This window comes from Oratosquilla oratoria, chromosome 14 (genome assembly GCF_046742065.1).
Source record: "Oratosquilla oratoria isolate Oo_2021 chromosome 14, ASM4674206v1, whole genome shotgun sequence".
Classification (NCBI taxonomy): Eukaryota; Metazoa; Arthropoda; class Malacostraca; order Stomatopoda; family Squillidae; genus Oratosquilla; species Oratosquilla oratoria.
Genome location: NC_134790.1, coordinates 60,410,775 through 60,420,774, shown reverse-complemented (window position 1 = coordinate 60,420,774; position 10,000 = coordinate 60,410,775). Strand labels below are relative to the sequence as shown.

At 42.5% G+C, this 10,000-nt stretch overlaps 1 long non-coding RNA gene across 1 annotated transcript in view; it reads right to left on the bottom strand.

The window, feature by feature from the left end:
- LOC143032558 (uncharacterized) overlaps nucleotides 1–10,000 on the bottom strand; it is a 182,660-nt gene that overhangs the window by 129,533 nt on the left and 43,127 nt on the right. The window contains exon 2 of the long non-coding RNA XR_012967122.1: nucleotides 6,886–6,941. This is a non-coding gene — a long non-coding RNA (uncharacterized LOC143032558). The remainder of the gene's footprint in view (nucleotides 1–6,885; nucleotides 6,942–10,000) is intronic.

The window sequence follows — 10,000 nt, the reverse complement described above, 5'->3', positions numbered from 1 at the left end:
TAATATGAAGGGATGTGGAAGAAGAGAAGAGAACGGGGCCATGAGGAGAGGAGGAGGGAAATGAGCACAATGACGGGTATTGTTGAGGAGGAAAAGGCAATGGCGGAGGAACCAAAAAGGGATTGACCGCATGAAACATTCAACTCTAGTGGAGAACACGAAGACAAATGGTGGATGAGGAAAATATAAACTAGTATCAAATGAAAACAAAAGAGAGGAAATTGATGAAAAAAAGAAGGCACGTGGCAGGAAGGTGGCAAAGCAAGCGGATGGGATTATGAGGAGGGTGAGGCTAGAGGAAAGTAGGGTGAAGGAAGATGTGAAAAAGAAAAAGACAAAAGAAAAAAGGAAACTACGAAGGATGAAACGGACAGGGTGGCGGAAATGGAGACGCATGATGAAAAGTAATACAAGAAAAGGGCAACAAGGAAAATGAAAGGCAAGATGTAATGGAAATAGAGGAGAGAATGAGAGGGAAAGAGAGGGATTGAGAGGGGGAGAGAGTTACAGATAAGAATATTAACAAATAAATGGCATCAATATTTTCTTGAACTGTTTTTTTTACCTGGATTTTTTTTTCTTTTTTTTTTAAGTTGTAGATCAAAATACAAAAGAGAACAATGTTTAACCTGATTCTTAGTCGAGCCAGGCGCACGTGGTGAGATCCATGGGCACACTTTTCCACTGTTCCTTTTCCATAAACATGACTCAGACATTGGTTGTCTACCAACCCGTTCCATGTGTACTCGTATAACCATTTGAGCCGAGAGTACCACTGGATTCCGTCAGCTTTCCAGACGTTTTAGCCTCCGAGGGCGCTCACTCGTTCATGGAAGACCCTTACATTGGTTGTCTACCAACCCGTTCCATGTGTACTCGTATAACCATTTGAGCCGAGAGTACCACTGGATTCCATCAGCTTTCCAGACGTTTTAGCCTCCGAGGGCTCTCACTCGTTCATGGAAGACCATTCTTGTGCATGAACGTTGTTCTTCGTCATAACCAGATCGACAACGACCAATCACGCAGGTCGGGTCGATAGGAGACTGAGGTAAAAAGTTTTTCGACACTGTTCGATATGTCGAAAATGAAAGACGTGGTGGTATATTTTCTTATTTTGTTCTGGTTATTGTCAGATAGTCGGCTGGTTGGCAGTCTCAGAATTAGAGCAAATGCAAAGTTCACATGAATGGTTGGGCCAATGATGTAGTTTCTTTGTTTGCATGTTTACTTAATCATATCTTTATACAATTTATTTCTTTATTTTTGCTAGTCTTCCTTCAGCCAACCTCGTTATGGACTGAATAGTCTCCTGCAAGCACAGTCTCAAGAAGGGCTGATTCCCTGCCTCATTTCGACCTCCCCTAATTCCACTTTTCATTAAATTGCGTCTTCCCTTTTCATCAATTTTGTCTAATTCCAAATGTCTGACCCCCCACCCCCGCCAGCCCTCTGCTTTTTCAATCTCTCTTAATTCACGGTCCCCCTTTTTCTTGATCTCGTACTTTTGTTTACTTGTATTACTTCGACACTGTCCTCCACACAGCTCCCTGTTCCATCCCTCTTCACTCCTTTCTTCCGCTTCTGCGAGATCAGTATCTTTTTTTTTTTTTTTGACACCTTGAACTTACCCTTTTTTTGGCATCCCCCCCCACCCTCTTTTCATCCTCCCCCCAAAAATCATTATCTTTTCAGGTTTTATCCATTCATGACATGTGGGAGGGAAGTTAAATACAGTACATTTCTCCTCAGTCGCTCAATAAAACAGATGACGAAAAACGTTAGAACAAGTGCCTTCTTACAATGATGATTGATTAAAGGCAGACTTATGCAAACGTTGTTTTACAAATGTACCGTGAGAAGACGATTTAGTAAGTCATGACAACCTCGTGGCATCACTAGCCACGGTCCGTGGCACCCAGCTTCAGAAAAACGACGGGTACCTGTGTTTGTTGATTCTTCGACATGGAATTGAAGAAAATAATTTCCTTGGCGTTTGTCGTGTTATCGTCATCATCATCTGTTCTTTTCTTCTGCTCGCCTATCAAGTTGGCGGATAAATTCAACGGTACTATCCTTCTCAGGATCAGAGAACAGTTCGCCGGTTGACAGCCCAGCAATAACCTCAGAAAAAAAAAACACCTCTTCAATGATTCAACCCCACAGTATTATATGTGTTTCTCCTATACACGTGAAGTCTTACTCGCCCGACTTACCACCCTTCGCTCGATCTCATCCTTGTCCTTCATTTGCATCGTTCCGTCTCCCCTCGCCCTTCCTCCTTTCATTAGTACCAGGCCTAAGTACCTGCATCTCGGACAGAATCATTTAGACTCTATTTCCTTCTTCGACACTGCGTGACACACATCCACCCCCCACACCCCCATCTTTGGTATTTATCCTTCCTTATAACCCTTTCATTACTATTTACGACTTTACATATCGGTTCTGGCTGAAACCAGGCTATTTCATCAAGTGACCTATGTTCAAATCCTCGGACCAGTTATTCTTCTCACACCTTAATCCGGCGTTAAGCAGAACAATGATATAAATTAACCGCCAGGATTTTTTGGTGTTGGTCGTACAGTTGCTTCCACTTAAAGATTACACAGAACTATGGAAGGCGTAGACCCTCGGGTCGTAAATTTACGATATGAAGAGCCTTTTACGACCTCGAAGACCCATTTGCACCGCAAATGTACGACGTGCAGACGACGGCGGTCATTGTATACGCCTTGTACGTGGAGGCAGCTGTACAACGTGAAAGAGCTTTCATCTAAAGCAAGTCCCGAGCGACCAAACGCCATAAAACCCCACTGAGAGGCGTGGGGCCCTCGGCCGAGTCACAAGATGCCTCCAGAGGCACTGGTCCAGAACGATCTCACGGGAAGAGGTCAAGAGGGAGAGTAAGATTTAATTTCTTCGGTTACCATGGCAACGAGAGCGTAGTATCATTTAGAAGAAGGCCCTTGAGGGCAGATCTCGCCAGTCATTCGCCTTCAAGCCGTAACTGACGATGATAACTCTTTTATACATTTTTTTTTTGTCATACAAAATGTTTCTGTTCATTAGAAGGAGTTCCCATCCCGCTTACGGATTACAGGCTCAATTACACGATGTTTCTGTGCGTGCGCAAGTCCACCCGATGTTCTATTTTATTTCTATTTTTTCTTTTTTATCATTATTACTTTTTCACGCGCGCGTCACGGAACGATTCTGCGAATTTTATTGGTTGTGTTTCGAAATGCAAGGACTTATTTTTTTCTCTGCCCTTCACCCACTCATCAACTTTGCCTAACAAGCTGCAGGACAGAGACTCTCGATGTAATTATCAAAATAAGATTTATTTCCCCCTACTAGATCCTGAAATACGTGTCCCATGACTTCACCTACAAACTTGTTTTCCGTTCATTCAGGCTTATTTTTTCCTTACCTTCTTTCGCTGTGATGACGCAATAAAGGTATTTTGTTTACTCTAACGCGAGACGATTTCATTCAGCTAACGGCATCCCCTTGTGGTAAAGAGGTTTATGCCAATGGTTACACGAAGGAGTGCCACGTCCGACTGGCACCTTCCGCGGACACAAAGGGAGCCTCTCTCTCGCTGCCGCCTCCGCGCGCCATCGCCCTTCACATGAACGGGAAATCGAGATTTCTCGAAGTCGAGTACGAACGAGTCAAAAAAGATGCGAAGACAAATGAATCTCTTCCATATTTCACCTCAGATGGAAAAGTCTGAAAAAAAAGTAAAGCAATGACTCAACTATAGTCAAGGAGTCTGTTCAGGACCTTAGTACGTGCCCCTCTCTCTCTCTCTCTCTCATTTCTCATCTATGTGCTACTTGAGATTGTTTTCTTTTTCTATTCTGTATATAGTATAGAAAGCTGAATAGTACAATGAGTATAATTTCTTAGGATCATAATAACGATTTCCCCATATTGCCACACCGAGATGTCACGCACGGGTGAGACTGATGGGTAATCATTGTTATAATCCTAAAAAAAGTGATAATCTTTGTTCTATACAGTTTCCTTTACTATATACAGAATGAAAAAATAAAATAGCACATAGATAGTAAATAAGAGAAGGAGCGTTAGGCATGTACTAAGGCTGATTTGGAAGAATGGCTGGCAGTAAATTACGACGTATGCCACATCCTAAACGGACTCCTTGGTGCGAGACTAATAAGAAAGATACTCGAGCACATGTGAAGGGACGACTGGGGGGAAAACTGACAAAAAATATGCAATCTAAAAACAGCTTCCCAGAAAAATACATTACAATATACGACGCAGGTAAAAAAAAAAAAAAAAAGAGAGAGAGAGAGCAAAAAACGAGGACAGAAAATGGTGGTCGACTCTCACACGACAACAGATGGAAAAGGACCAGGCAGACGACTCCAATTGGGTATGTAGAGAGAGCGACAGCGAGATAAAAAGATAGGAAAGAGAAGAGAGGAGAAGAGAGAGAGAATGAGAGAGACAGAGAGAATGAGAGAGAGAGAGAGAGAGAGAGAGAGAGAGAGAGAGAGAGAGAGAGAGAGAGAGAGAGAGAGAGAGAGAGAGAGAGAGAGAGAGAGAGGAGGGAGGGGAGGGAAAGTGGGAGAGAGGAGTGTGCGTTAGATCGAGAAGATAAAACAGGCAATCTACAACATAGGGCAGGAAGATAAACGAGTGTGTTCAGGCTGAGGTTCTTTCCTGGAAACAGAGAGAGGAGGAGAGAAAATGTGTGTGTGTGTGTGTGTGTGTGTGTGTGTGTGTGTGTGTGTGTGTGTGTGTGTGCGTGTGTGTGTGTGTGTGAGAGAGAGAGAGAGAGAGAGAGAGAGAGAGAGATAGAGAGGGAGAGAGAGAGAGAGAGAAGATAGGGAGATAGAGATAGAGACATGTGCACGAAGTCCTATTTTCTATTTTCCTTAATTACACTTTCTCGATTGTTCATCTTACTTTTTATGATAAAAATATAAACATTTTCGCAATCATTATTATCTTTTATGTACGTGCTCAACTACATTTCTTAATGTCATCGTTATGATAGTGATCTATCAATGATTATACAAAACTGATTTATAGTGTGGTTAGTTTCTAATTCAATTCATAGTTTATTCGCACGAAATATATTTGAAACGCTTGAGAGAGAGGGAGGGAGAGGGAGAGGGAGAGAAAGAGAGAGAGAGAGATAGAGAGAGAGAGAGAGAGAGAGAGAGAGAGAGAGAGAGAGAGAGAGAGAGAGAGAGAGAGAGAGAGAGAGAGAGAGAGAGAGAGAGAGAGAGGGAAATCTATTTCTTGTTGACTTGTAAATTCTGTTATCTCTTCATTACCCCAAAGAAGTAACGGTGTGTGACGTCAATGCATGTAACTCCCCCCTCCCCTTCATCAAGCCGACGTCATCCCTGCATCCTATTCTTGCTGAGGAGAGGAAGTCTTAGGTGGTTGAGGAGGCCTCAAAGGATCCAGCACATTTAACGAAAACTCGATTGATTTTTTTTTTAATCTACGAAAAAAAGAACCAAAGTCTGTACATTTCCTGACTGTCTTCTAAGCACGAGGGAAACAATCTGTCCCTGAAACTCTACACGTCAACATACTCTATCGCCGAGTAGTCATAAATACCACAAAACGATTTCATTAACTTAATGATGACCCTGACCATAATTTTTACAAATATTATTTATGATCTCCTTTTTAAGGTCTTCTCTGGATAACTCCAGAGTATCCTAATCACCTCTGAAGCGGGTGAACAGTCAAAGTATGGAGGGTTAAGTCGCATTGCGTGCCAGGGACATCGGCCTAAAAGAGTTCTCAGAAGGCTGGGAATACTCAAAATGTTCATTCTCTCTCTCTCTCTCTCTCTCTCTCTCACACACACACACAATGACTCGATGGTGCAGTGGCAATGATCACGGTCGCCATTACGGCTGTCCGAGTTCGAATCCCACTCAGGGCTAAAATAATTTCAGTATCGCTGCGCTGCGAATCGTTACTCCAACCATCGTGGGCGGGGAGCTAGATGTGTGTGTATGCGTGTGAGGTCACAGCATTACCAATAGATCGGTCACATATGAGCTCTGAGCTCTCTACCGGGAGGGTAGTAGCTGTCGATCACAAGTCCAACACGTGATCCAAGACCATGGTGAATTTTATATCTAAGTCTAAATCAAAATATTATTCTAAAAACGCTGTGGAAGTCGGGGACAGGTGGTATTACGGTGACACTTTGTCCTAAAAATATTCTTGAAAAAGCGCTTGGGTAAGTCGGGGTCAGGTGGTATTCTTCTTTGCGTTCGTCTTCTTCTTCGCGTTCTTCTTCTTCTTCTCCTTCTTCTTCTTCGTCTTCTTCTTCCTCGCGTTCTTCTTCGCGTTTTTCTTCGCATTCTTCTTGGTGCTGGGGATCCCGTTTTGGGGTTCCGCCCCGAGACCGAGGCCGAAGGGGAAAACGAGGGATTAGAGCTCGGAAAGCTGCGGCCGTGGGCCGCTGTTTGCGCAGCCAAGCTCCCGGCGAAGCCCGCGGCTTGTATATATATATATATATATATATATATATATATATATATATATATATATGAGAGAAATTCGCTACTAACAGCGACATCAATCTGTTGGTGTAATGGGTTAAAGCTCTGTGAAGGTGATCTTACGGGTGGCGGAAAGCAGTGGGTTCAAATCCCGCATGCGACTGTCATAAAAAGGATCAAATACACACACACTAGTTGAGGGTAACATGTTGGAGAGCCCTTGTCCGGCAGTGGATTTTATAAAGCTGATGACGGAACATAAATGACATGACACATCGAGTGTGACAATTCCTGTTTCCACATATATCACATGAGAGTCACGGCAGAAGTCAGAGCAGACAAGTGATGACATAAGAAACTGACACTTCCTTACTTGTTCTGAGACTCTGCCTTGTCCTTGATCTTGACGGTCACAGCGTCTTAACATACCTGCAAGAAAAAGAATAAGATAAAAAATATGTTTAATTTTCATCATATCAGTATAATCTAAGGAATGTAAATGTTACAAATGGAAGCAAAGGACCTAACTTGCAAATTGCGATTACCGTATATTGTTCAAGAAAATATACACCGCTAGAAACTGTGTATACACACACACACACACACACACATATATATATATATATATATATATATATATATATATATATACATATATATATATACAGGGTGTATATATATATATATTATACATATATATATACATATATACATATATATATACATATATATATACATATATATATATATATATATATACATATATATATATATACATACATACATGCATACACTGAATGGTTCCCAGTGAACAGATTAACATATTTTCAACCACAATTCACTTTTAATTCCATGACATCGTAGTCGAGTCCGACGAGAAGCTCGAAGGAAGCATATATGTGGAAATTGAAATGTGGTCGGGCCGAGGGCTCGAACTCAGCTCGGACGTGACAGTGTCAGTGATCTAGCCCATTGCGCTATCAATGGGCTAAGTCACTGACACTTTGTCACGTCCGAGCTGACTTCGAGTTCTCGACCCGACCACATTTTAATTTCCACATATATGCTTCTTCGAGCTTCTCGTCAGTCTCGACTGCGATGTTATGGAATTAAAAGTGAATTGTGGTTGGAAATATATATATATATATATATATATATATATATATATATATATATATATATATATAGTGTGTGTGTATACACACTCCTACATCCATGCATACATATACACACACACACACACATATATGGTAGGAGGCCATGTTGTATACATGATTTCAAGAAGTCTACAGCGACAATGGCGTTGTTGAGCTTATATTGAAGCTTTAATTTGTCTCGTGCAACAAGTTTCTGTGTTGGTTCCAAATAGCTGAGAAGGTGTCCAAAAGACCAGAGTCACTCACCATTCCTTTGTGACTGGAGACTATTCTCCATTGAAAAACTAATCTCAATCACATTGAGCTTCTATATCTAGAGACGAATTGGTTTACTAATAGGGTGGTCGACGAATGGAATAGACTTAGTAACCATGTAGTAAGCGCTGAAACTATCAGTTGTTTTAAGAAACGATTAGACAACTTTATGGATGAGGATGACAGGTGGTGATGGATACGGAGCTGCCTAGTGTAGGCCTTATGGTCTCTTGCAGTCGCCTTTCCCTTCTCACTTCTTCAGTACGATGTTAATCCCAAGGATAGAAGCTCTGGTTATAAAAAAAGAAAAAAATATATTTCTCGCCTACATGAGGGAAAACAAGACATATATACGAACAAACTGATGTCTGGGCCTGGTAATATAAAGAACTGTTTTGTATATTGTAACTCTTCTAGACCAAATATCCAATTTCTCCTCTTTAATCTCTTTCTACGATTGCCCAACCTTCCTTAACCCCTTATATACCTGGTGGCACTTTTCCTAACATTATGACTAACTCCAGACGATTTTAATCAGCATAGCGAGACCCATCCCCCCAACTCGGTCGCGAATGTAACGTCTCCTCGGATGTTAACCCGTTCCATCTTGGGTCACTCGTTTTGTTATGGTTGGCGTCAAACGATTTTAATGAAATAAATCCCTCTGTACCACATGGATCCTCTTTGTCTTATGCCAGACTATTTCATTCGGTTAATATTGTATTAATTAACCCGAAGGGGAATTATCTGTCTCGGTTAACCTCTGTGCATGGATGACTACTTGTTTTTCTCTGGCACTCTCTCGGTACCGGAGTTCATTCAGCTCGTAACCATGGCAACCATGCTTTCTGCCCCCTCCCACCCCACACACTTTACTTTCATACATAACCGGATTCTCCAAAACTGCATGCCGCACTACAAAATCCAAAAAACATTAAATAAATAATTTTCGCTTCCTTTTCCCTCTTCCCGCAAAAACTCAGTTTTGTACACTGCTGGAGGTCCAGCTTTTACCATTCGTGAAGGAGGCACCACCTCTTGGTGGTTTTGGGTCTTCTCAGCGTCGGTGTTCTAATGGAGTCGTCGTCGTCGTCTTCATCTTTTTCTTCTCCTTCTTCCCGCACTCCATTTTATTTCCGCTTTCCTTCTTTTCTTTCCACCCGTTTTCTCCCATTTTTCACTCTCCCCCACTTCTTCGCTCTCATCAGCGTTCGAGTTCGAGTGTCTCTGCGTCAGGTAGCATCTAACGATCTCGTTCAGGTTCTTGGACGAGGCTTCCAGGTCTCACGCCTTCTCGCACTTCAAGCTGTACAACTTTTCTTCGCCCTTGTAAGAACATCTTCACCGCCTTGTTTTTTAGGTGAAGAACTCGCTCCTGTGCCGCTTGGCAAACTGGCATCACTTATCTCTCCTCTTTTACCGCCTCCACCTCCACCACCAGCTCCACTCTACTCTTCTTTGAAGAGCTCAGTTCCTCTTTCAGTGCTAACGACGACGTATACCATTATTTTGTCTATCACTAGACTTTTTTCATCTTCTTGAAGGTGCTCCATCTGCAGTCTTCATAATCTTTCAACGGTCTCCGAGAAATTCGTCATACTGAGGCCTTCGTGGTTTCAGAACCTTCAGAGGACCTCCTTCACCTGAAGAACCATGGACTTTCCTCCTGGTAAACTCTAGGAATTTTCCTTCCTCCACGCAGCTCCTGAGGGTCTTCGTTCTCCAAAAGACCTGAAACCTTCCTCCTCCTCAAGTTATCCTCTTCCTGAGAACCTCTTCGAGTGTCTTCCTCTTCCTGAGAACCTCTTCGAGTGTCTTCCTCTTCCAGAAGACCTCACGAGTTCTTCCTCTAACTGAATCCTTCCACGATTTTTTTTCCTCCTGTTGTCATTTCGAGGTCCTTCTGTGCCCATTACGGCTCTCCTGCAGCTCTTCGGAGGAACATCGTACACCTGCCGGACTAATTAATTAGCGATGATGTATCACCTGTCGCCCGTGGCTTCCGGGCAATGCAAAGTGGTCATTGAGCACTCGGTGTGGAGGTTAACGAGGAGGAGGAAGAGGTGAACAAGGAAC